Genomic DNA, 24,049 nt, shown 5'->3' on the forward strand with positions numbered 1-24,049 from the left:
TACTGGCATAGTATGAGCATTTCATAAGGTTCACATTCTTAAAATGTCCAACTCAATGTTTGTTTATACATTTACAAAACAGTGCATAGGTTAACATTACCTAATTCCAAAATATTTTCACCATTCACGGGGAGTCATGTCTCAGTGCCCCCATACTCCATGCTGCAGCAAGCCTAAACCTACTTCCTATCTCTGAATGTTTCATGCAAACAAAATCACAACATTAGTCATCTTTGTATTTGACTAATTATTTAGCATAATGTTTTCAAAGTTCATTCAATACGGCATTCTTTTCTATGGGTATATAATAGTCCATGGAATATCTATATAGTCCCATATTTTATTCATCCACTCATCTGTTGACAGATGTTTGATGTTTGAATTGTTTCTGTCTTTTAACTATGATAATCAATGCTTCTATGAACATTTGTGTTCAAATTGTTTGTTTGTGTTTGTGTGTGTGTGTTTTCAGTTCATTTGAGCATGTTTTGGTAACTCTGTGTATGGTCATCTGAGGATTGCTGCCCTGTTTTCCAAGGGAGTGCAGCATTCTGTATTCCCACCCAGCAGTTCATGAGGGATTGGTGTTATCTTTAAACAGCTTCCCAATATGATAGCTTTATTTAATTTTCTTATTAAATTCCTTTGGCTAAGACCTTCAGTGAAATGGTGAATAAAGTGATGAGAGTGGGTATCCTTGCTTTATGACTGATCAGAAGTCATTAATCTTTCATGTACTCAGTACAAAGCTCATTGAGAATTTTTTTTTCCCCAGAGACTCCACATGTCAGATCAAGAAAATATTTTTTTATTCCTAGGTGGTGATGGTGCTTGGTCAATTACTTTTCCTGTATCAATCAATACAGAGCTAACCATGTAGTTCTATCCTTCATTTGATAGTATGTCACATTGATTTTATATGCTAAGCCACTTTTGCATGCCTGGGATAAATCTCATTTGCTTCTGGTGTCTGATTTTTTTTTTAATATCTGTATTGGTTTGTCATACACTTTGTTGAGGGTTTTAGCATCTATATCTGATGGTTGTTGGTCTTCAATGTCCTTTTCTTCTGAAATCCTTGTCTTGTTTCCTATGAGGGTAATATTAGCCTCACAAAAGGAATGATGAAATGCTCTTTTATTTTTCTGAAGGGCTTAAGAAGGATCACTGTTAATTCTTCTTTAAATCTTTGACAGCATTCATCCATGAAGCCATCTGGTCCTGACTTTCCTCTGCAAGTTTCCCCCCCCCCCCCTTTTCTTTTCTATGTAACACTCTTTACTTGTAAATCTACTTAGAAATTCTATTCCTTCTTGACTCAGATACATTTTTGAAAGTTGGTGAGTTTAAGGCCAGCTTGTCACATGGTTTAAGAGTTGCCCTTTTCATCTGACGGAGCTGCTGTTGACAAGTGTAAAACTGCAGCTGTGGTTTCAGATGCTGACACTGAACTGAGGCTCCTTTAGTTCTTCAAGTCGGCTATTAAGACTGACCATCTCAATCCCCAAATACGACAGGATTCAGGATCTGCTTAGCACAGGACATTTTTACATAAGGGTTTCTCCAAATTCTGTGTCAGCATCTGAGAATCACCCACTAGGTGCTGGGATCACCTCCAAGATCAGAGCTACGAAGTAGAGTAAAGCCAGAGACTCTGGAAGTTCCAATCTACTGGGGGTTGGGAGGGGAGAAACCAAAATAGACCGCTGCTGTTGAAAGGCTGTGGGAAGGCTTGGCCTCTATGAGTTACCTGAACTCATAGCATCAACTCTGGCATCAGACAGGTGGAACTCCATATTTAGATTTCCAGTTATCAGGGCAGGGTTGCAGTATCAGACTGGTATAGGACCAAGCAGTGGAGGGGATCTGAGCTCTCCGACCTCACCCCATTTCCAGACTAGTTCTTGGGAAAATCTTCTGAGGGGATGCTTGTATGTGCAGCATAAGATGCTTCTGAGACCCAATGCTGGGTTCTTCCAGCCTCTGATGTATCAGCTGCTTCCCCTGGAGAAAGCCAGGCTTGTGGCTCTTGGCCACTGGTCAGTTCTAAGGACAAGGTAGAGAGAGCGGTCAGGAGAAGGGCAGACTGGGACTTTTGTCCTCAACAGGGTCTCTTCTGACAGACTCAGGAGTCCTCGAAGGTGTCTGTGCCCCATCCAGCTCACAGTCTTAGGAAGTACCATGAGAGTGGGAGCCTCTTTGTTTCTTTTCCAGGAACATAGCCTTCCCTTTGGGAAGAGAGCGGAAGGGCAGGAAGGAGATGGATGCAAAGATGGGGCCACATGATAGTCTGGGCCAGTGACTCTCAGCCTTCCTAATGCTGCGACCCTTTAATGCAGTTCCTCATGTCGTGGTGATCCCCCAACCAGAAAAATATTTTTGTTGCTTCTTCATAACTTTAATTTTGCTACTGTTATGAACTGTAATGTAAATATCTTTGTTATCCAATGGTCACAGGCAACCACTATGAAAGGGTTGTTTGATCCCAAAGGGGTCACAACCCACAGCTTGAGAACAACTGGTCTAGGCAAAAGCAACTGCCCCAGTCTTCTTTTTTTTCTCCCCCTCTGTCCTTGGATGCCGTCTGTATGTGCCTCACAGTTCTATGGGGCTTGGAGAAGGCAGACAAGCTATACCCTCCAGCTTGCAGCTTGTCATAGTAAGTCTTATCTATATGGAACGGGTTACATAAGGCCACTTTCCCGTGAATATGTAGCAACTAGAGCACACTCCCCCTTTGATTACCCTTCCCTCACAGGAGTCCCCCTTGCTCCTTAGACAGACCAGCTTCTATTTTCATGTCATCAATCCATATATGATTTTATGTATCTGTAATGTCTGAGACCCATGAATGAGACAAAACATATGCTTTGTCTTTTTTAAACTTTTTTTTCATTAATTACAGTTTATTCACTTTGTATCCCCCCTGTAGATCCTTCCTCTACTCCCAATCCCCTCCTTCCTCTCCCCTCTCCACCCATGTTCCTCCCCAAGTCCACTGACAGGGGAGGTCTTCCTCTCCCTCCCTCTGATCCCAGTCTATCAGATCACATCAGGAATGGCTGCACTGTCTTCCTCTGTGGCCTGGGAAAGCTGCTCCCCCCTCAGGGGAAGGTGATCAAAGAACAGACCGATCAGTTCATGTCAGAGACAGTCCCTGTTCCCATTGCTATGGAACCCACTTGGACACTGAACTGCCATGGGCTACATCTGTGCAGGGGTCCTTGGTTGGAGTATCAGTCTCAGAAAAGACCCCTGTGCTCAGATTTTTTGGTTCTGTTGTTCTCCTTGTGAAGCTCCTGTCCTCTCCAGGTCTTACTATCTCCTTGCTTAAAACATTCTCTCCAGTTGTAGCCATTTTCCTGCAGGCGGCGTCACTCCATTCTTCATGGCTGCAAAAGAATGTTGCTGTGTTCTCCCTGTTGTTGGACACCTGAGTTGTTCCTGTAGCTCAGCTTTGTGGATGATGCCGCAGTCAGCATGGGTGTGTAAGTGTCTCTGCAACATGCTGACAGTCAGTATTTCTTGCCAATTGCTGAGCCCCAAGTCCTTAAGCTCCATGGCAGACCATCAATACCATGGCTTTAGTGGCATTTACACCCACCTCTGTTGACATGGGATTAGCCTGAGGAATGTCTTGTCTTTGAATATGGCTCTCTTCCTGGCATGTTTATGGCTGGACTCTTGCCTTCCCAAGGGCAAAAACTGAACTGGAAATGAGGCAATCAAGACTTCCATTTAAACCCGCTGTTGGGTGACATATATTTACCATGGCTACTCAAGGAGGCTAGCTGGCATCACTGCAGCAGGTGCCTTGGATGCATCTTATCCTTAGCTTCCAGGGAAGGAAAACAAGTGTCTGCCAGGCCCTGGCATGTCCTGATCCCCTTGGGAGTCTGTGTTCTCCCCTGGCAGTGTTCTTGACAGGATATGGCCAGCTGGGGGCTCAGGCAGTGAGCAGTCTGTGAGCTGAGGGAATCAGTCTTTGATACCCCCCCATCCTGTTCCTAGGTAATCAGACCAGTGTCTTGAGACTGAAGACCTCAGCTGTCATGTGACAGATTATCATGAAGATCTGTTCGTGTGCAGCTTCCTGGCATTAGGACTTTACATGTTGATGGATTTGGAGAGAGTTACCATCAGCACTGGGCATGGAGCCCAAGGCTGGGCAGGAAGAACACCAACAACCTGGGGCTCATTGTTTCCATGGGGCATCTACAGAGCAGCTGAGCTCCGTCAAAAGTTGGGGGCTGATTCCTCACCCCAGGGAGACCTTCAGTGGGGCCATACAAGCAGACTCTGGTGTTGGCATTCTTTTTAAAACTATTTATGTTTTTTACGTCTCTTCCTCCCTTCTGCACCTCAATCCCTTCCAACACCACAATACAGGGTAAAGAGAAAGGTTAGTGGGGGGAGGGGCAGGATTCTGTTTAGCTACTTCCTGCTGGTTAGGGTCATTGGGTTCCTTGGGCGAGTCCAATCTTCATTTCAGGATATCTCCAACTTCTTCTCGTCATGCTGCATCAACAGCAACCAGGAGCAGCAGAGGCGGAAGCACCAGCAACCTTCTTCTTTCTCAAAGATCCCCCAACACTCTCTCTCTCTCTCTCTCTCTCTCTCTCTCTCTCTCTCTCTCTCTCTCTCCCCTAGCTTTTATTCCCTCTCAGAGTCCTCGGATTTAAAGTATCTGCAGCTGGCAATGAGCCCCTCTCAGAGCCCACATGAGGCAAATAGTTTGCTGCTGTGGACCATCTGAATCAGTCCCATATCCTATACCTGGGACCAAAACAGAATCATGTTTACACCCACAACACTCCAGCTGAGCTAAGTTAGCTCAGGACTACCAGGTTGCACTGAATGCCACCATTTCCTGCCTCTAGAGAACCAGACCTATCAGCTAAGCTACCCTAGCACTTCCAGGTTGCTGCTGCCTCCCTCTCTGACCTCTGGTGAATCATTTGCCCTGCCACACACATAAATTTCTCAAGAACATGCCTTCTCTTTCTAGGCTGAAGGTCCTGTTTATAGTGCTTCTCTGTGCTCTGGGCTTGCCTTTAGTGAAGGAGTGAGTGAGTGGGTGAGTGGGTGAGTGAATGAATGAATGAATGGCAGTTTGTTTTCTGTCTTACCAGCTTTCAGACTTACGACCTCTTTGCAGATTTATGCATAAGGCTAACCCCTTGTTTCCCCACAGGGAAGCCGGATTCTGTTCATTAAGGGTTGCCCCAGACTTTGCATCTGGTCTTCTCCTCCCTTTTCCCTGGACTTTTCTTTTGCAGAGAGTCATCTCTTCAGCCTGGCTGTGGTTTCACCACTGGGGAGCCAGATGACACCTGCATGTTTCATACTGGCTTAGGCTCCCCACCTACGTGTATAAAGTTGAATTTCTCCATATCTCCAAGCCAGTATGCTCATCTGGGGGGAGGTAGGGTGGTAGGTAGGGTATGCAGACAGGCTTGGCTATGCATGTTTGCCAGTATTAGCTTCCTTCCTGCCATTTTGCCCCCTTCTTCACTTCTAGTCCCTCAGAGATCATGGTGAAGGAGAGATAGCACTTATGCTGTTGGATGAGGTAAGTGAGGTGGCTGATTTCAGAACCTCCAGAAAACAAAGCCTTAGTACTCCAGTGTTCCAAGGGGAGTGCTCAATAGGTGTCCCCTCCTTTGGGGGTGGGAGGGGGTAGAGTGGAGTGTGGCCTAGGCGTATCCCCAGCACTGTTCAGTCATATCTGTATATCCAAGCTGCACCCTGGAGAGAGAAAAAAATGAACTTTAGGAGAAAGGAGGGCACCTGAGGTGATTGACCCAACTCCCATCTTTGATGTTTGCATTATAAAGCTTCTTGCAACATCTGGGTGGGGCCTCGCCAGGCGTGGCCATATTTTATTTAGCTCATCTGTGAAATGAAGAAGGTCTCATATCCTTCATCTTCTGGGATCGGCACTCTGGGTGGCAGATGAACTATTTTCAGGTGAAAATGTGGGTCTCAGGGACACAGCTGCCACACTCCCCGATAAGAGGTTTCCTTCGCCACATGTGTTCTGCTTCCTTTAGAATCACCTGCCTCCCATCATCCCATAAGTTTGTGTGTCTTTGCCTAACCTTTCTCCTTACATCCAGTCACTTCCATAACTGCCCTTTTACCAAATGCCCCCATCTTCCTTTAAAGACAAAGGCTGGCTGGCCCTGGAAGCCTTCTCCAACTGGTTGACTCACTCATGTCCCCAAGTCAGATGTGACTGCCAGGTATGTACACATGTCCATCAACTTTGTAGCTTATCTTTTCCTGTGAGAAGACTTTCTAAGCCAGAGCCTCTTTTTACCACCGTGTGTGTTTTGAATAGGAAGTGCCCCTCACAGGCTCAGGCCCTTCAGGGAACACTTCATGCTTGTGGCTGAAGATATGATCTCTCAGCTTCCTGCCTTGGCCTCCTCTTGCTATGGCTCCCTCATCATTATAGACTGTCCCTCTGGAACTGTAAGCCCAGACAAACACTTTCTTCTGTAAGTTGCCTTGGTCTTGGTGTTTTCTCAGAGCCACAGCAAAGTAAATAATACATATTTATGAATTAGGCTTAAGTTTTTTCTTGTTCTTATTGTACTGAATAATTATTTGATTTGGTCAATTCACCTAAGTTTTCTGACTTCCACACAGAGAAAGAGAACTTCTCATACATGTCTTTGTCATTATGTCTCCAATGATGAACGTAACTTCAAAGTGCTTAGCAGGGTCAGGCTATGTCTGTTACATGAATGAATGATCACCATTTCTGATTTTCACATAGAAAGCTATCCATTCTCATTTTCCACACAACCCTCTAGGAAATACAATCTCTTTCATATACAAAGAACTTTACACAAACAACTTTATCCTCCATGATTCTACATACCACCCAAAATATTAGCTGCTACAATGATGCTAGCACAGAACACCTATGGTATAGCTGATAGGGTAATAAGCTAACCAGCGTGGGCAGTTTGCTGTGCTATCTGGCTTTGGGATGGAGACTTGTGGAGAAGACATCTGGAGAGTCTGTACAACTTGAGTGATGAGCAGATTTGTCTACTTCAAAAGAACCATTTATCTCTTCTTACTTTCTCAGCCATGCAGTCTTGTCCTTCAAGTTAAACCAGAAAAATGTTGACTGAATCTCTTTTGAGGGGATTTTCAAAAGTAAGCAAAGCTATGATCCCAGAGCACTTAACATCCATTGAAGGAGCCATAAGCGCACATGTGCCTAAGCAATGGTGAATGGCAGCACATTCTAAGTGTCCCATGAATACAAAGGATGTCTTGAGAAGAGAGCCATCACCGGGCAGAGTGGCGACAGAAGGGCCATATCAGAAGAGCCTGAAAGACAAGTCTGAAGAACATTCCTGAGAGACAGCATGTGAACGACGATAAGGGGCCATCAAAAGAAATGGCAAGAACTTACCCTTGCGTGGGTGGGAACCATGAATAGAATCCTGGAATCAGCATCCCAGGCCTCCCAGAACACGCTTCCTGAAAACTTCATGAGGTGGAAGAGAAAGAGCAAAGGAGTGAAAAAAAAAAAAAAAAAAAAAAAACGTTTCTAAGTTTCCAGCCCAGATTTGTAGTCTTGACCAAGTGAGGGAAGTGGCTTTTCTCGGTACAGCAAGTGAGAACAGGCCAGAAAACTGAGCCTTGCACATTTGTAAATGCTTAGCAAAGATTCCGAGCTTTTTGTGGTCCGCGAGTAAGAACCGAACATGTCAAAATGGTTGAGAAGAGTCTAGAGAAGGTGTGAGCTGTTATATGACAGGGAAGGCCTAGGCTCTGAAAACTCCCTCACAGGACCACAGCTCTCACTGGTGGAGAGACCCAGGCTTCAGAGGGGCTGGGCCCACCTGAAACTTGCTAGTTAGGGAATACTTGTTGAATCATAGCATCCCTCCCTCTAGAATATCTCTGTATCTTTCTGTCTTTCAGTTATTCGAATCTCTGCATCAAGCATGCAAAACCCAGCGAATGACTTCCAGAGACCCACCCTCTCACCCTGCTCACCTGCCAGGCAGCTTCGTTTGTGCTCTCTCCTTGTGTAATTCTCCCTTTGATCTTTTTTTTTTTCTCTTTTTTGGACACCAGTGCCAAGTTCATCTGCATATTTTAACCAGCCAATATTCATATCCTGCGATCTGAAAGGTTCCTGCGTGTGGCCTCAGGCCAGCCATGGATGCTGTTGAAATTCCTTCCCGACAATGTGTTTCTGAATGCTCTGCCTCATTTGCTGGTCAGAAAGTTTCTCTGGGACATGCTTCTGGCAGAAGAAACACTGCAACGAGAGATGGTGATTCCGCTTGGTTAAAGCAAACACTCTGCAAGAGGTTTTGACTTGCAAAAGGTTTTGATTAGAGCTATATATGTATTTATGCCTACTTGCAAAGTTAAAATAAATAAATCCCCATGGGCATGAGCAGATGCAGATTCTGATGCCCGGAACTTATGTCCTCCTTCCCTGTTCTCCCCTCCCCTCCTGTCCTTTCTGCTCCTCTCCCTCTTTCACTTCTTTTTCCAACTCTTTTCTTCTTCCTTTCTCCTCCTCTTCTCCCCTCCCTACCCTGTCTCCTTTCTTTTCCCATTTCCCACTCTCTCCCTGCCCTCCTAGTCTCTTTCTTTAATCCTTCCTATTTCTCAATCCCTTTCCCCTTCCATTCTCTTCCCTCTTTCATATCTCATCTTTCAGTCCCTTCCTACTCTTCTCCTTGCTAGCTCACTCATACTCTCTCCTTTGCTCCTCATCTTTGTCCTCCTCTTCCACCTCCTCATTTCTCTTTGTAGTATTAGGGATTGAACCCAGAGTCTTGTGTGTGTGTGTGTGTGTGTGTGTGTGTGTGTGTGAGTGTGTGTGCCAGGCAAATACTCCATCACTGAGCTATATAACCAGCTCTCTTGGTTTTTCTTTTTCTTTTCCTTCCTTTCTTTGCTTCGTTCCTTTCTTTCCTTCCTTCCTTCCTTCCTTCCTTCCTTCCTTCCTTCCTTCCTTCTTTCTTTCTTTCTTTCTTCTTTCCTGAGACAGGGTTTTTCTGGGTAGCCTTGGCTGTCCTAGACTCACTTTGTAGACCAGACTGGCCTTGAACTCACAGAGATCCTCTTGCTTCTGCCTCTTAGAGTACTGGGAATACAGGCATGTGCCACCATGCCCGGCAATTTTTGAGATTTTTAATATGGGGTCTTACCAAGTTGGCCAGGCTGGTCTTGAACTCATTCTTTAGCCCATATTGGCCTTGAACTTGTGATCTTTCTCAGCCTTGTAAATAGCTAGGGCAATAGGCCTACACCATCAGACCTGGCTTGAGTTGGTTTCTGTGTCCCTTTGCCATTTACATATTATATTATTGGTTGCCCATAGTATTTCCGTACACTTTAGCTCTTTCTTACATACTAGCCCTATAATACACTCTTCCTATGTATTTCTGGTCCTTGCCTGAGATTCAACCAATTTCCCAAGTCTCCCTGGTGCCTTACATAGGACAATAGTATTAGAAACTAACCATGCACCTGTGCTTTTTGGTCTTGGGGTATCATTGCATATTTTCCTTCATAGTGGAGCGAACAGAGATACATGTATACAGTAATCCAGTATAAACATTTTGTGTGTGTGTGTGTGTTTGTATCTATCTGTTTCCTTAACTAAGCATGAGTTCCTACTGCTAGAAAGTTTTAAAACTAGGACTAAATTTAAAGTACTGAGGAGTAGAATGAAGAACGGATGCAGAAGAACCAACAGCCAAGAAAAGCCACCCCAGGCTCGGGTACCATTTTGAGAGGACCACAATCCTTTGCTGCCATGGCTTTGTGGCTCTCTACTTTAAGAGAGATCTGGAGAAAATGGGCTGAGGTTCTCTCCCTGGGATTCTGTACTGCAGACCTGGGGAGGCCAGCTGTCTTCTCTGTTGGTCTTCACCTTTGTGTTTTCCTGTAAGCAAGGGAGGGGGCAATTGAGATTGTAAAATGGAAACAGTGCCCTCACTTCTCTGCATTGACATTATAGTTACATTGCTCAGCATCATATAGGAGCCAGGTAGCCAGGACCAACTTGGAGCATGCCTGGAGCCTGTGATTTCAATGAGGAAGAGGGAGGTTAATTAGAGCATGGGGTAGAAATTTGAAGGCTGGGCTTAGGGAAGGCCTAGGCCCCACTCCATTACCTCCTCTCTTCTCTAACTCCATTTCTCCAGTGAGAAATGTCTCCATAGGCTCATGTGTTTGAGCACTTGGTCCCCACTGATGGTGCTGTTTCGAGGAGGTGCACCCTTGCTGGAGAAAGTACAGCACTGAGGGTAGTATTGGGGGGGTTTAGCTCCACCCCTACTTCCTGTTCTTTCTCTCTGCTTCCTGTTTGTGGATGAAATAGGACCAGCTGGTTTCCTGCCCCTGCCACCACATCTGCTACCACACCACGGGTTCTCCTGCCATGCAAATGGTATCCCTCTAGAACTACAAGCTAAAATAAACCTTTTCTTCCTTAAGTTGCTGTTAGTCTTGGCCTTTTATCACAGCAACGAAATAGTAACCAAAACAGCCCATTACTCTTATCTGGAAGAACACACGTGTGTCCTGTATGTAAGCTGTGGTTCTCAACTTTCCTAACTCTGCAACCCTTTTATACAGTTCCTCATGTGCTAACCACCAACCATAAAATTATTTTCGTCGCTACTTCATAGCTGTAGTTTTGCTGCGGTTATGTATCATAATGTAAAGATCTGATATGCAGGATGTCTAATATCTGAGCCCTATGAAAGGCTCAGATATTTGCCCCTCCCCTAAAAAAGGTTATGCTTCCCAAGTTGAGAATGGCTGACTTATTGGCTTTTTAGACAGTGTATTGCCCTGTAGCCCAGGCTGCTTTGAAATGACATCACTCCCTCACGTTTAAGCCTCCCAAGTCTTGGGATTACAGGTGGAAGCCACCACACCTGGCTTTCTCTTGTCATGCATGCCTTGTCTCTGTGTGATGGTTACTGCTACAAATTCTAGAATCACTGGGGAGACAGGGCTCTGGGCATCCAGTGGGGATTACCTTGACTATACTAATTGGTATGGGAAGACCCATTCTACTTGTGAGCAGGACCATTCCCTGGGCAGGGGTCCTGCACTGTCTAACAAGGGGAAAGGATTGAGCAACTGTGTGCATTTACCTATCTGTTCCCTGACTGTGCATGTGATGTGAGCAGCTGCCTAAAGCTCCTGCTACCTTGCCTTTCCTACCACAATTGACTGTACTTGAAATGTGAGCTTAAAAAAAGAAAACAGCCTTTTTATTTTTATTTTTTCTCTTTATTCTTTTTTATTTCTTTTTTTCTTTTAAAACCTTTTTTAAAAGTTGCTTTAAAAATAACATATATATATATATATATATATATATATATATATGTACAGGCGGACATGGAATAATGTGTGTGTGTATTATTGGCTCGGTTCCTCATAGGAAGCAGTATACACCATTTTTTCTTTCTGAGACTGTGTGACTGTGCTTAATATTATACATCCTAGCTCCATCCATTTTCCTGAAAACATTTTAAGTTTCGGTTTTCCTTAGAGCTAAATAATATTCCATTTCACACACACACACATACACCAGATTTTCATTATCCATTTATCTGTTCTAGGTTGATTCCTGTTCTTTGCTATAGCAAATAAAGCAGCAACAAATACGGGGTTGCAAACAACTTTATGGCAGGATATGGAGTTCTCTGGGCATATACCCAGGAGGAAAGTAGCCGGGTTGTGTGGCAGCTCTATTTTCAACTTTTAAAGAAATCTCCAAACTGATCTGCAAAATGACTGAATTAATTTGCCCACCCACAACAGTGAGTAAGGGCTCCTCTCTCTCTATATCCTTTGCAACATTTCCTGTCAGACTTATTTACAATAGCAATTCTGACGGTGAGAACAGAGTTTTATTTTGCATTTCCCTGGCTGCCTAGCACATCACTTTTTTATTGTTTCTTCTTTCTCTCTCCCTCTCCCTCCCTCCCTCTCTCTCTCTCTCTCTCTCTCTCAGTGTGTGTCTTCAGTTCATTTGCCCATTTGTTGATCGGCAGTTTTACCTCTTTGCCATTTGATTTCTGCAGTTCTTTGTAAGTCCTGGATAGTACTGGCTTGTCTGAAGTGTAGCTGGCACAGATTTTCACCCTTCCTGTGCTCTGTCTGTTAACTCTGCAGGTCTATTTGCTGTCCAGACTTTTTATTTTTATGCAGTCTCATCAGCTGATTCTTGTTGTCCTATGTTGTTGCTAAGTTCTTGCTAGCCCTAGCATTCGGAAGAGTATTCCCTATATTTTCTTCTAGAAGTTTCAGTGTTTCTGGCTATAAGTTAAGATCTTTAATCCATTTGAATTGATTTTTGTATGAGGTTAAATGTACGAATCTAATTTCACCCTCCTTCAGGCAGAAATTCAGTTTTTCAAGCACCGTTTGTTGAGCAGGTCTACCTTTTTTCCAGTGTATGTTTTGGTCCCCTTTGTCAAAAATTAAGTGGTTGCTTAGTGTCCATTGCTTTTGACAGTATTTTATCAGAGCAAACTGAAAGAAACTAAGGCAGCCTCTTCGGAAAGTGAAATAAATTCCTTTTTCACTTCAGTTGCAACAGAAATGAAAGTTAGAACAGGATGGAATCTCAGCCTTGCTGTGGAGAAAGCCTGCGAGGGAAGGTAGCTGTGGTGAGCCCACTCAAGCTTTGCCAATTGCTCCAAGAATGTAAGGGTTAGAAAGAAAGAACTACAACTCCCAGGATATCGCTCGGCTAATCTATCACCTTGCCCCGCCCCTGGCCACGCCCCAGTTCGTCGGTCTGTATAAGAAGGCAGAATGGCCCAACGGCGCGCACAGCGCAGTGGCGGCGCAGAAAGTGTGCAGTTGTCGCTGCTTCGGGCTGGACGCTGCGGCTCGGCGCCTCTAGGGCTTTGCTGCCTGGCGAGCGTCCTGTCTGTACGTCCCGGTCCCCGCGGACGTACCAACCCGAGGCTTCGATGGGATATTCTGGATTTTTTTCTAGCGCGGATCGTGTATTCGCGCTGGCAATGCTCATAGAAGAAAGGCACAGAGCTGTTCGACGAGGCGGGATGCGCCGGTCAGAGTCCTCGGTGGCTTCCTCCGGCGGCTCTTGGCGCCGGTCGGCTCCTGGAGACCGCGCTGAGCCGCCGCTACCCACACGGGTCCGCGGCGCGGTGGCGGCGCTTTGGCTTAGGGCGCCCGGTGGACAGCGGGGAAAGGGTTCGGGGCGCCGGCTCCCCTAACGTGGATTACTTGGTGCTTATCAGCTGGATTTAGCAGTCCCACGACCTCGTCTCCAGCTGTGGATTGTCTTTCCGCCTCCCGGCGCCTCTCCCACCTGGGGGTAAGTTTCTCTGCAGCGCGACGTTGTGGATTTGATTTGCCTACTCCCGCCTTGTGTTGCTTTTTGAAGCTTTCAGGATTGGAATTTTGTTGTAGTTTACGTCTAAGGGGTCGTTTTAGCAACCCTTCAGGTGGAACCGATCAGCTCAGATCTCTGTAGTCAGCGGCCGTTCTGGGTCATCGTCCTGTCCTTCAGCCTGCGGCGTGGCCAAGCCCTTGGTTACCCCGCGCGGGGGTAGATTTAGCAGAGGAAGCGCCTGCCTCCTTGGCACTTGGCTTTTCGCTGGGGTGGCCTTTCGGGACCCTTTGCTTTGCGAGCCGTGCCTCTCCAGGCAGTGACCCATTGCACGCAGCGGGCTGCTGGGGCATAGTGTTTGCAAGAGGCTGGGCAGCGGTGGGGGCGCTCGGCGGATACCACAATTTTTGGAAGACTGTGCAGCTGATGGAGGGATGGGTATTGGCAGGAATTTGGTCCAGTGTGTACATCCACCAACCTTCTCCCTTTTGTGCAGCTTGTATCATAAGGAGGACTTTTGGCTTAGGTCTTGCGACGTAACTGTAATTGAAATGAATCTGGACTCAATAGCTTTCTTCCCTCCGTGTCCTTTTGTGATTGCGTTGTAGTGGGGAGGTTGGTACCTGTCACCATGTAGCCAGAGAGTAGGTGTTTGTTGAATGAATGACTGAGCTACCCCACCCTAAATTACACCAGGTTCTTCTGTTTCCTCCTCTCTCCTTGGCTCTCACCTTTAATTCCAGAACCTTCCCCCTGGACGTGGTTTCCTGGGGATAGTTTCCAGATATGGGAGAGTGGATTCCCTCTCCACTCCTCCATCCACTCCTGTCAGCAGCCCTTTAGGCTTTCTTTTGGAACATGTGTATGGTGACCCATTTCCTACCCAGAACTCCCTCCAACTCAAAAAGCTACTCAGTCAGGGATTTGGCTTTGGTCAGGGGCCTTGAGCTCTCAGTCAGCACCTGCTCAGTGAGGGAGGGCTAGGCAGCATAGGAAGAAAAAAAAAAAAAACAATTAAATAAAAGTTTTGTGAGTCCCAACTGTCCTGGGGTCCTGCTCCCTCTGGTTCCAGCCAGGTCCTTGCATACTGTCCAGACTGGTATAGTATGATTCCCCAGTGGCCATCTTCCTCCTGCCCGGTTCTCTGCCTCAGTCTGACCCTAGGAGAGGCACATTGGAAACATTCTCATTGACAAAGGGTCCACAGAATGTCGCCCCCACCCCACCCCCACTCTCCCCATCTCCATATGAGGAGAAACTACAGAATGGTGCAGCTGTCAGAAAAACATCCAGTTGCCACCATGCTGTGAGCTGCACCACTCTTCTCACTGTAGAAATCCACGGTATTCATGACTTTGTTTCCGGCTCCTGTGCCCCAGCCTGCACGCGCACACACACACACACACACACACACACACACACGCGCGCACACACACACACACGCTGCCAGTGGTGACTCGTAGTCCTGCTGTATTCTCCTGCAGCCACCAAGCAATCATTTGTGTGGTTAACCAGCCCGCTGTTGGACTCTTCGGTATTTCCAGGCTTACTCCAGCGATCATCTGATGAGGCTCCCTTTAGGACCTAACTATTTGTCTGCATTTGGGAGGATGTTTCTTGAGATTTTTCTCAAAATTGTCCTCTTTAAGTCAGTCGGTTGACCGTTGGAGGAGCGTTTCGAGGGGAAGACATTTCTGAGTGGGCTTGAAGGCAAAGGGCACCACTCATCTCTTCATAAGCCTTCCTCTAACGGAGGGGACACAGAGGCACAGGGCTAAAAACTACAGAAAGACTGCTGAGTAAATGCGAGGCTTGCTCCCTTCCCAAGGGTCAACACTGTCAGGACCGTTCACTCGAAATTCTCCTTAAAGGTATGCTATTAATTGCTTCAGTGACACTGTAGACCTAGGTTTGCTAGGTAGCAAGATTTATCCCATCGCCTTTTCTTTAAAATTAACTTCTGAATTTAGCATGGACCTAAACTTATAGGAAAGTTGCAAATGCCACCCCTCCTGTCTCCTCTCCCCAGTTTCCTCACGTGTTAGCATCGGGCACACACCATGGCACAGTGGTCGGGCCCCAGGCCCCAGGACACCAAAAAGGACTCACTCACAGGCCTTGGGCCCATTCCCCTGTTATCCCGCTGATGCTTCTCCTTGCTCATCCTATGTGCTACAGAGCCATCTTGTGAAAAATGGAGACTTCAGGAGCACAACAGGTGGCCTTTGCCCTGAGAAGGCCTTGAAATGGGGAGGCCACCTCCAGCTCCTCTCTGTGTTCGCTCACCCATCCTGTGTGACAGCAGATGACCAGGATCAGGACACTCCCCACCCCTGCGTGCACCCCAAATGGAAGAACCATCTCTCTGTACCCCCCACTCCACCAAACTTCCACTGGGCATGTTGTCGAGTGAAAATTGGGTTATTAGCTGATCTGTCCCAACATGTTCTCAGAGGCAGATGGATAACATCCGGTGTGCGTGAGAGGAGCTGCTGAGCAGCCTACTCCATGGTTGAGAAGTACGTGGTTGCAGGCCTTGCGCAGGTGACTCACGACACAGGAGTGGCAGGTGTGGCAGGCCCCCGGCGTGCAAACCTAGCCGAGGCTGCATTTCCTGGTCACCTGGGCAGAGCTAAAGGGACTGACAGCCTTGCTCCTACCTTTGTGAATAAGTAAGGGAGTAAGGGAGTCTGTCTTTCTGTAAGAGATTTCTTTTTGGGGGTGAAGGGAGTCAGCATGAAGGACTTTGGGGATGAGGGCTTTCGTGTGCAAGAACACATATGAGAAGGCTAATTCTTGGCCAAAGGGAAGCCTGTGTGGAGTCTCTTCCCACCAGAAGCCCCTCTGGTGACCAAACTCTCTTTCTCTTCCTCCAGAAAGCCTTCCTGGCTTTCTTGCCTCACTGATCTCCAATCTCCACAGAGATTCTATGAGCCTAAGCCTTGGACCCCACAATATGGATAGATAATCTACACATTAGAGCTACCTGCTTCCAGCATCACTCAGCCTTTTCCATCGTGGAGTGGCTGGCCTCACAGAGGGTATGTGACCTTTGCATGAGGTCAAGCAGTTTAGAGGGTCCTTCAGTCTCAGTAGAACACACTTCTGAGGTCTGGCTGCCTCAACTTGAGCTTTCTTTGAGCTCCCTGAACGTCCCAACCACCTGCAGTATTTGATTGTTTTTTGAGATAGGGTCTCACTCTGTGGCCCAGGCAGGCCTTGACCTGGAAACAATCCTCAAGCTCTGCTTAGATTAACGTTGTAAGCCACCACACCCAGTTACCCTGTAGTTTGTAATCAGAGAGATCTCCATTCTGCTACTACTCTAGCGCTCCATGAGCAAGGCCCAAGCATTTCCTGTTCCCAGCCCCCTCCAGTGAGGGTCATGGAAGGAAGTGTTAGGGGAGAGGGAGAGGGGTGCCACGACTAAACAGCCTCGGGATGGGCACAGCTGTCCATACGTGCTCTGTTGCTCTCCTCAGGGACTCATCCTTGAGCCCCATCCAAGGAGCCACAGCTCTTCCTGGGTCCGGCTCAGACTGTCCCCTAGCCCACCAGACTGTCCCCTGTCCTTCACACTGTGTGGTTTGCTTGAGAAGAATGGCCTGGAGAACTTGCTTATCCCTGTTCCCACTTCCTCCAACTTAGCTGTTTTCATTTGTCAGGGGCCTAGCAGGCAGCTTGATGGACCGCCATGCCTTTCTAATGTGCTCATGAGGGAGCAGCTGGCCAGCTGAAGCCTAAATCCAGCCTCTCCCCTGCTGAAGCTTCCTGGCCACAAATCCCCTTTGCTCCGCCTCCTCCAGGCAGCCTTCCTGGCTTCCCTTCACTTACTCCAGACTCGTGCGCTTGGGTCACTTGTTTGTACTGTTTGCTTTTTTAATGGAGACCTCTCAGATTCAGGTGTCCTTTGTCCTTAGTGAGCCAGTTGTGCTGTGGGTAAGTAACAAGCACTTTTGGGACCTGCAGGCACACAGTTGCAGCCCTTCTCCCGTGTGTGTGAGGCCCTGGAGACTTGGAAGGTGCCCCCAACAAGGCTGCTTTGCACGGGCGTGCACACAGAGACTGTGACCTTTGGTTAAGACCAAAGTCAACATAGTCAACCTCAGTGACCTAATGGAGCCAATGGCATCTCCTATACCAAATTATTCTCTTCATGGCGGGACAGCTCCTTCCTGCCATAGCCCAGGCTGGCCTTGAACGTGACATCCTCTTGCTTGTGTCCCTGAGTGTTGACGTGTTAGGCAGGAGCCCCCACAACCCAGCTACCACACTGAGAGAACAGGAAGTTCCCTGCACAAGAGGATGGGATTGGACGCCCCTCTGCATACCTTCCCATCAGTCAGGCCGCTGGCTAAGTACATTCTGCTCAACAGTCCTTCAAGCTTTGCTTTCTAGACTGCGTGCGTTTGCGATGCCTGTGGGGGTGGGGAGGGGCCCCCTACACAATACCATTCCTGTTCCATTCCATGAAAGCCCCAAAGCCCAGAGGAACCCTGCAACCTGCAGGAATGCTGAAGTAGCAAGTTTCCATCCAAGAATTCTTTCTGGACCGTGAATCATCATCACCTCCTCCCTTATTTGGTTTGTTGCTACAGGTCTTTGCACGGAAGTCTTGAAGCCAGGTGCCTTTGTGTGTGGTTAGACAGAAGTGCCTATGTTTGGGGGGAGTGTGTGGGGGGCTGTAGTTCTACAACCCTAGAAGTAGATCGAACCCCTCACCCCACCTTCTAAGCTGCTGAGCTTAGCAGAGACTCATCTTTAGGGTCTCTTGCACATCCATTTCTTCCGCCTAACAAGTGGCCCCCACCTCATTTAACTTGGTCTGTTTGTTCTCCTTTGCTTCCACTGGACTGCGAAGCCTGGGTAGGTCAGAATGGGAGGGCTAACCTTGTCTGCCCTCCAGTTCCAGCTGGCATGCTCTGTGAGCCGTCTGTGGAGCAGAGCAGTTCCTTCCCGTCACTGTAGACATATTTCCAGTCACATGACTGGGGGTTCCTTCCCTGCTTCAGGCTGCAAATACCAAGTGCCTGCTGGATGCATCCTCAGACACCAGTACTATTCCTTTGGTTCCTCTGCCTGTGGCCTCTCGTGGTCTTTGGTGCCAGTGAGAAGCCACCTTGAAGATGGACACTCTTCCTTGGAGGAGGGGATCTGCCCTGCTTTCCTTACAGAAACAAAGGCATCCAAGATCTGGCTTTTAGGGGTTCCTTCTGTATTTAGAAGGCACTTAGGCCCACTAGATGACAATCATTCTGTCTGCAGTTGTGACTTCTTAACTTATTGAAAAATACCCGACCATTGTTTCAGTGTGGTACCACACACACAAGGTAAAAATTCATATCTTTGTCATTTTTACCACATAGTCACGAAGCAGTAACCCCCTGATTCCGGCCTTTCTGGCCCTGGAAACCAGTCTACTGTCTTCCCTGTGGCTTTGACTGTCTAGGGAAGGGGTAGGCGAAATACCATGCTAGTCACTTAGCGTGATGTCTTCAAGTTCTTTCTTGCAGTGTGCACATTGCCTTTCTTCCTGAGTTCCAATGTCACCTCATCCCCCTTTGGCCTTATGATTCTGGATGTGGAGATATTCACCCAGGTTTCTGTTGTCAGTCCTTTGGGTCTATAAGCAAAAGTGGAGTTACTGGATCAAGCTGTGATTTCATGTTTAATTTTCCAAGCTCTACCCTGCCTTTCCCAGCAGCTGCGCCCTTTCGCATTGCTAGTGATGGTGCGGGCTTTCCTGCCCACACTTGTACTCCCGTTTCTCTTTCTCTTTCCCTCCCTCCAACCCTACCATGCTCTGGGGTCTTGTAGCCTGGAGGAAGCAACCTCTATTAGGAGGTAAATTCCCCCAAGGAACCCAGGGAAGGCAGAATCGCCCAGGTCTGGGTACACTGCAGTTGTCTGTCTCTGGATGAGCAGGCTAGGCGGCCTGGCATACTCCTGACGTATAAGTATTTGAGCTGCAGTTTTCCAGTACCTTTGTGCCCCATGTCCCTTCTGATAATCACCCTCAGCCCTGTGGGACAGTGGGGTGGCATCCCCACCTGACAGAGGAGAGCCTTCAGGCACAGGTGAGGGCAGCCAAGGCGTTTACCTAGACCCAGCGGAACTCACCTGTTGATCCTAACTCCTAATCTGGCAGACCTTGGAAAGGAAGGTGTTTTGAAAGCAGCTGGTGTTGAAGGTGTGTGGTGGGGAGGGTGGAGCATAGTCTCGCTGTTTAGGGGAACTCTGGGGTGAGTCCTTTCTCCCTGCTTGTCCTACATTCCCCCCCTCTCTCTTTTCATTTACTCTGTACTAGCTAGCCCTTTCCTATACAGCTGAGAGGCTGGAGGGATGGATTTTGATCTCTATAGTGAGAATTCACACTGTGTGGCAGATCTCATGGAGAGCCAGGATCATGGCTGGGTTCTGGTGGCCTCATTCCCTCCCGTGTTTTCTGATGTGAGCCACGAAGGTTCCATGTGTTCTGGGCTGTGCTTAGCTATCCCACACCCGCATGCAGCCTCCTGGTGGAATGAGGCATCTTTAGTGAGTAGCGTTACTAGCATGGGGGTGCAGAGAGGGGGAGGGTGCTGTGCTCCCAGGTCTCTGAACCTCCTAATCTTGTGGCAAGAGATGGGAGCACAGCCTGTGCCCCTGTAGGCGTCATTTCTTTGCCATTTTATTTTTTAAAAACCTATTTCTTTTCTCTTTTAGAACTAAGCATCAAAAAGCAAACTTCCTTGCAGCAGTTTGGGGGTGATGGAAGGAAGGAGTCAGCCCATGCCTTCGAGTTTACTTTCCTTATCAGGAGACCATGACTCCCCATGACCTCTTCCCGGGGTGAACTCTGCCCACCGCTTCTCCTCTTTTGGCCTTTAGACCACACTTGTTTGTGCGTGAAATTGAATCTCAGGGAATCTGTGGTTCCTGGCACGCCCCCCTTGGGAGTTCAGGTATTTGGCATTTTAATTAGATTTCTGAGTGGAAACCGGGGATGTGGTTAACCAGAGACCTGAGCTGGTCCTGGTTTCCCACTCCGCCCTGACCGCTGGGGCTGTTTGGGCCTTTCCAGGGTTGGGTTTTCTCATTATTTAAGTACCCTTCCTGTATCCTGGCTCTCCCTTCTCCCCACTGTCGAGGTGGAACATGGCTTTGCCATGCCTCTTTCCAAACCCTTCCTCTGGGCCCTTGTTTCCCCAGCAATGTGTCAGCTTATAGGCAACAGCTTGGGAAAGATGCACCCATGGCTGCCTGTGGGCTTCACTGGCCACATTGGCCATCTGATGGTGCCATTTGAACCTGTAAGATGGACTCAGCCAGGTCCTTTAACCGCATCATAGTGTTGTGGTTCAATCAATTACCCCTTTCTAGGCAGTGTCAGCTGCCAATCATTAGGGTTTTAGCAGGAAGAACAGGCCAGTCTCTGGTCCTGCTAGAGGTCACTTCTTTCCGTTTCTACAAATCTCCACAATCTTGAGGCTCTTTGAAGAATAGTCCTAGGATTTCCAGCCTTGAAGATGGAGCTGAGGTTTAGCGCGGTGGCCTGCCTGCCCCACCCCCGCCATCTAGACGACTGCATCTATTTTGCTAGGCCTCGGGGTTCAAGTCCTCCTTCATAAAAGGAGTGTGCTTACCTTAGTAACTGGCTTTTTGTCGCAGGTTTCAGAGAAGCTGGCTTGATCCAGCTTAAAATGATCCCAGTTTCAAATAACTGAGGAGTTTGGGGGCTATGCATTTGGGATATTTCTTTTTTCTCTTTTGTATCCTTCGCCTTGATTCTGTATCCAGCTCCTTTGTTAAGTTTACCTCTGCCCGGGGCACCTCTTACCTGGATGTCCTCAGAGAAAAGAAAGCAGTTCCCTAACTCTGAGCACCTGCGGGGCCCAGGCTATTATTCCCTGTGTCCCTCAGGGGAGGCTCGTTCTGTCCTTTTCTGGCATTCACGGCCTGTTGCCAGGAGCTGGGGGCAATGGATTTGGGCAGACTTGTTGCCAGACTCGTGTGTCTGGCAGCCTGCAGGGAAGTCGAGAGCCCAGGGAAGCCAGACATGGAGTCAGCGCGGGAGTCAGCTGCACAAGTGGCTGTATTGAGATGGTTCTTTTTCGTTCACACGTTCATGTGCCAACTTGGAAGGAGATCTCCCGGGTGCTCCTCCGCGTGAGGGAGAGGCAGCTTTGATCTCCAGGCTGTGGAGCTCACGGTGGGGGGACTCAATATTGCTCGCTTTGTCCTCGCACTACACAGGTAGGCTTTGAGGAGCTGTGACTCACACTCACGGGTTCTGTGAGGCCTTAAAGGAAGCTATGCAGCCCTGGCAGGTGCTGTCAGCTGTCCTCATTTACCACCGTCAGGGGAGGGGGCGTGGTGATGACATCATGGATAGATTATTTCTGTCTGAAGCTTGAGTAGAGATTGCTTTTTTAAAGGGGAAAGGGGTAGAAGAGGGTGTGATTCCTATGGATTGAAGCGGTTCGGGAGCAAAGCTAGTCGTTCCATTTGCGAGATGAGGAAACTGAGGCTCTGGGAGCTTGTGTCACTCATCTGAGGTCCCCTGGGTGGTCAGTGACAAAACTTCTAGTTGCAAGCTTGCTTCTTTAAAGTTGCTGAAGTCACAGATCAAGTGGATTCCATCATGTGTGGTTTGCCCTTTGCCTCCATGTCTCCCAGAAACCTACTGTCCTCTTAGAACAGTGTTTCCTTCGCCCTCTTGGAGCCCACTGGAAATAAATAGACACCTCTCTCCTCTGTAGACAAGACAGTGTGGCCAGCGTTGAGGTAATTCATACCTGAGCCACAAGGTTCATTACTGGAGTCTGCCCCGTAAGGAGCTATCATTAAGCACTCCAGGGGTTCGAGGCTTTCCCATCACCTCTATCTCTTCTATTTGCCACCCTCATATCCCTCCCTTGGGATTGTGACATCTGGCTTAGAGAACTACTAATAAATGCATAGCATTTCCTAGCTCGCCAGTGACTGAGTCTGGACCAGATGTAGACAGGTCTGTGTTCAAAACTAGTGCCTCCTGCCAACACTGTCCTGTCTCTGCTTTAGATGGTACCTGTGTCCTAAGCGTGCCTCAGCATCGTGGATTCCACTGTGGAGGTGCAGTGAATGATGTTGAAGCCTGGGTTTGTTGAATTGAACTGCTATCCCATTTGTGACTGTTGGCCTTTAAAGTGAGGATGGGCTGTGTGCTTCCATAGGATGATGAGGAAGCAGGGTTCCCATTGTCAAGGGTTGACCCATTGTCAAGGGTTCCTGTGCTCAGTTCACAGCAGTATGCTGTTCATCCTGGGATGCAAAGCATAACTTGCAGGGCAGACCCGCTGCTAGACTCACTCAGGGGGAGCTATCCAACATCACCTTGTGATGGGATGCTGAGATGTCCTCCCTCATCTGAGCTGCGCCCCATCCTGCCATCATGCACGGGGTCCTTTGTAGAGAGTACTCTTTAATTGACATGACTGGGAGGAGGAGAGTGAAGGGAAGGCCCTGTGTGACCTTGAGGTTGAGGGTTGAGTTCTGTCATTCATTGGAGTAGATGGACTTAAATCCTTTCTTCTCTTATTTAGCCTGCAGTGTGTGTTTGTGTGTGTGTGCAGGTGTGGGGGCGCATGCGCACACGAAGATGAGAGGACGACTTTCAGGAGCGCACTCTCTTTCTGCCTTGTTTTCAAGGCAGGATTTCTCTTGTTTCTACCACTCCACCACCTAAGTGAGCGTCCATCCCTTTCTCTTGTCTCTGCATCCTATCTCACTGTAGGAGTGTCGGGGTTACAGTTGCGTGCACTGCATCTGGCTTTTTACCTGGGTCGCAGGAATCAGACTCCAGCCAAGAGGCTTGTGCAGCCAGTGTAACCACGGGAACCACCTCTCCCAACCCCTACCCCACCCCCACTTCCCTGACCTTAAATCTTCTGTGATTTGAAAAAGTCAGCTCCATGGTTCTATCTGGTTGGACCAAGGTACCTCAATGCTTTCACCTCGCTGGATTTAATTAGGGAAGAAAGTTTCCATTTTCCAACTAGGTCCAATTCCCTCTGGGCTTTTTTTCTCTAGGAAGTGTAAAATCTGGGCTGTGGTTTCCATTGGCTTCTGTGAGCTGACTTGAATAAAGGTGGTGTGTGGACTTCAGTGGAAGGTGCTGAGGATGAATACCCAGCCTGAGAATGTGTGGGCTACCGTGGCTGGGGTAAGGGCGGGATGTGCGGAGCGGAGGCTGGGTGGTGCCCTCTAGCGCTTACGTCCTGGGGCCAGCAAGGGCTGGTGTTGGCCCTTATACCTTCCCTGGGTCTTTCCTTCCTCCTTCCCTTTATCCCCTCTCAGTGCAGTAGGTGACCCTCAGCCATGAAGGTGATCTAGAGTCCGAAGTTTTCATCCACTGGACCAGGGCTTGTTTGTTTTTGCAAAGCTTTCTTTGGCGCCTAGCGCTTCTCTTCATGAGCTTCTGTAGTGCTGATGTCTTCTAGCCATGTGTACTGCCAACACTGTTTCAAACACATTGGCTGCTCTCTTCAATGGCAGCCTAGGTACATTTCTGTGTTCTCTGGTTTCATTGCTACTGGCCTGATGCCGACCCCAACCTTGGTCTCTTCAAGGTAAATCAGCAGGTAAGAGGCCCACAGCATTCTGATGTTGGGCTGGTCCCTGCGGTTAAGGTGGGAGCTGGGAGGGGGAGTGGGA

At 48.0% G+C, this 24,049-nt stretch overlaps 1 long non-coding RNA gene across 1 annotated transcript in view; it reads left to right on the forward strand.

Moving 5' to 3' along the window:
* Positions 1 to 12,831: 12,831 nt before the first annotated feature.
* LOC132655101 (uncharacterized) overlaps positions 12,832 to 24,049 on the forward strand; it is a 149,758-nt gene continuing 138,540 nt past the window's right edge. Inside the window, exon 1 of the long non-coding RNA XR_009592736.1 lies at positions 12,832 to 13,360. This is a non-coding gene — a long non-coding RNA (uncharacterized LOC132655101). The remainder of the gene's footprint in view (positions 13,361 to 24,049) is intronic.

This window comes from Meriones unguiculatus, chromosome 7, assembly GCF_030254825.1.
Source record: "Meriones unguiculatus strain TT.TT164.6M chromosome 7, Bangor_MerUng_6.1, whole genome shotgun sequence".
In the NCBI taxonomy this organism is placed as follows: domain Eukaryota; kingdom Metazoa; phylum Chordata; class Mammalia; order Rodentia; family Muridae; genus Meriones; species Meriones unguiculatus.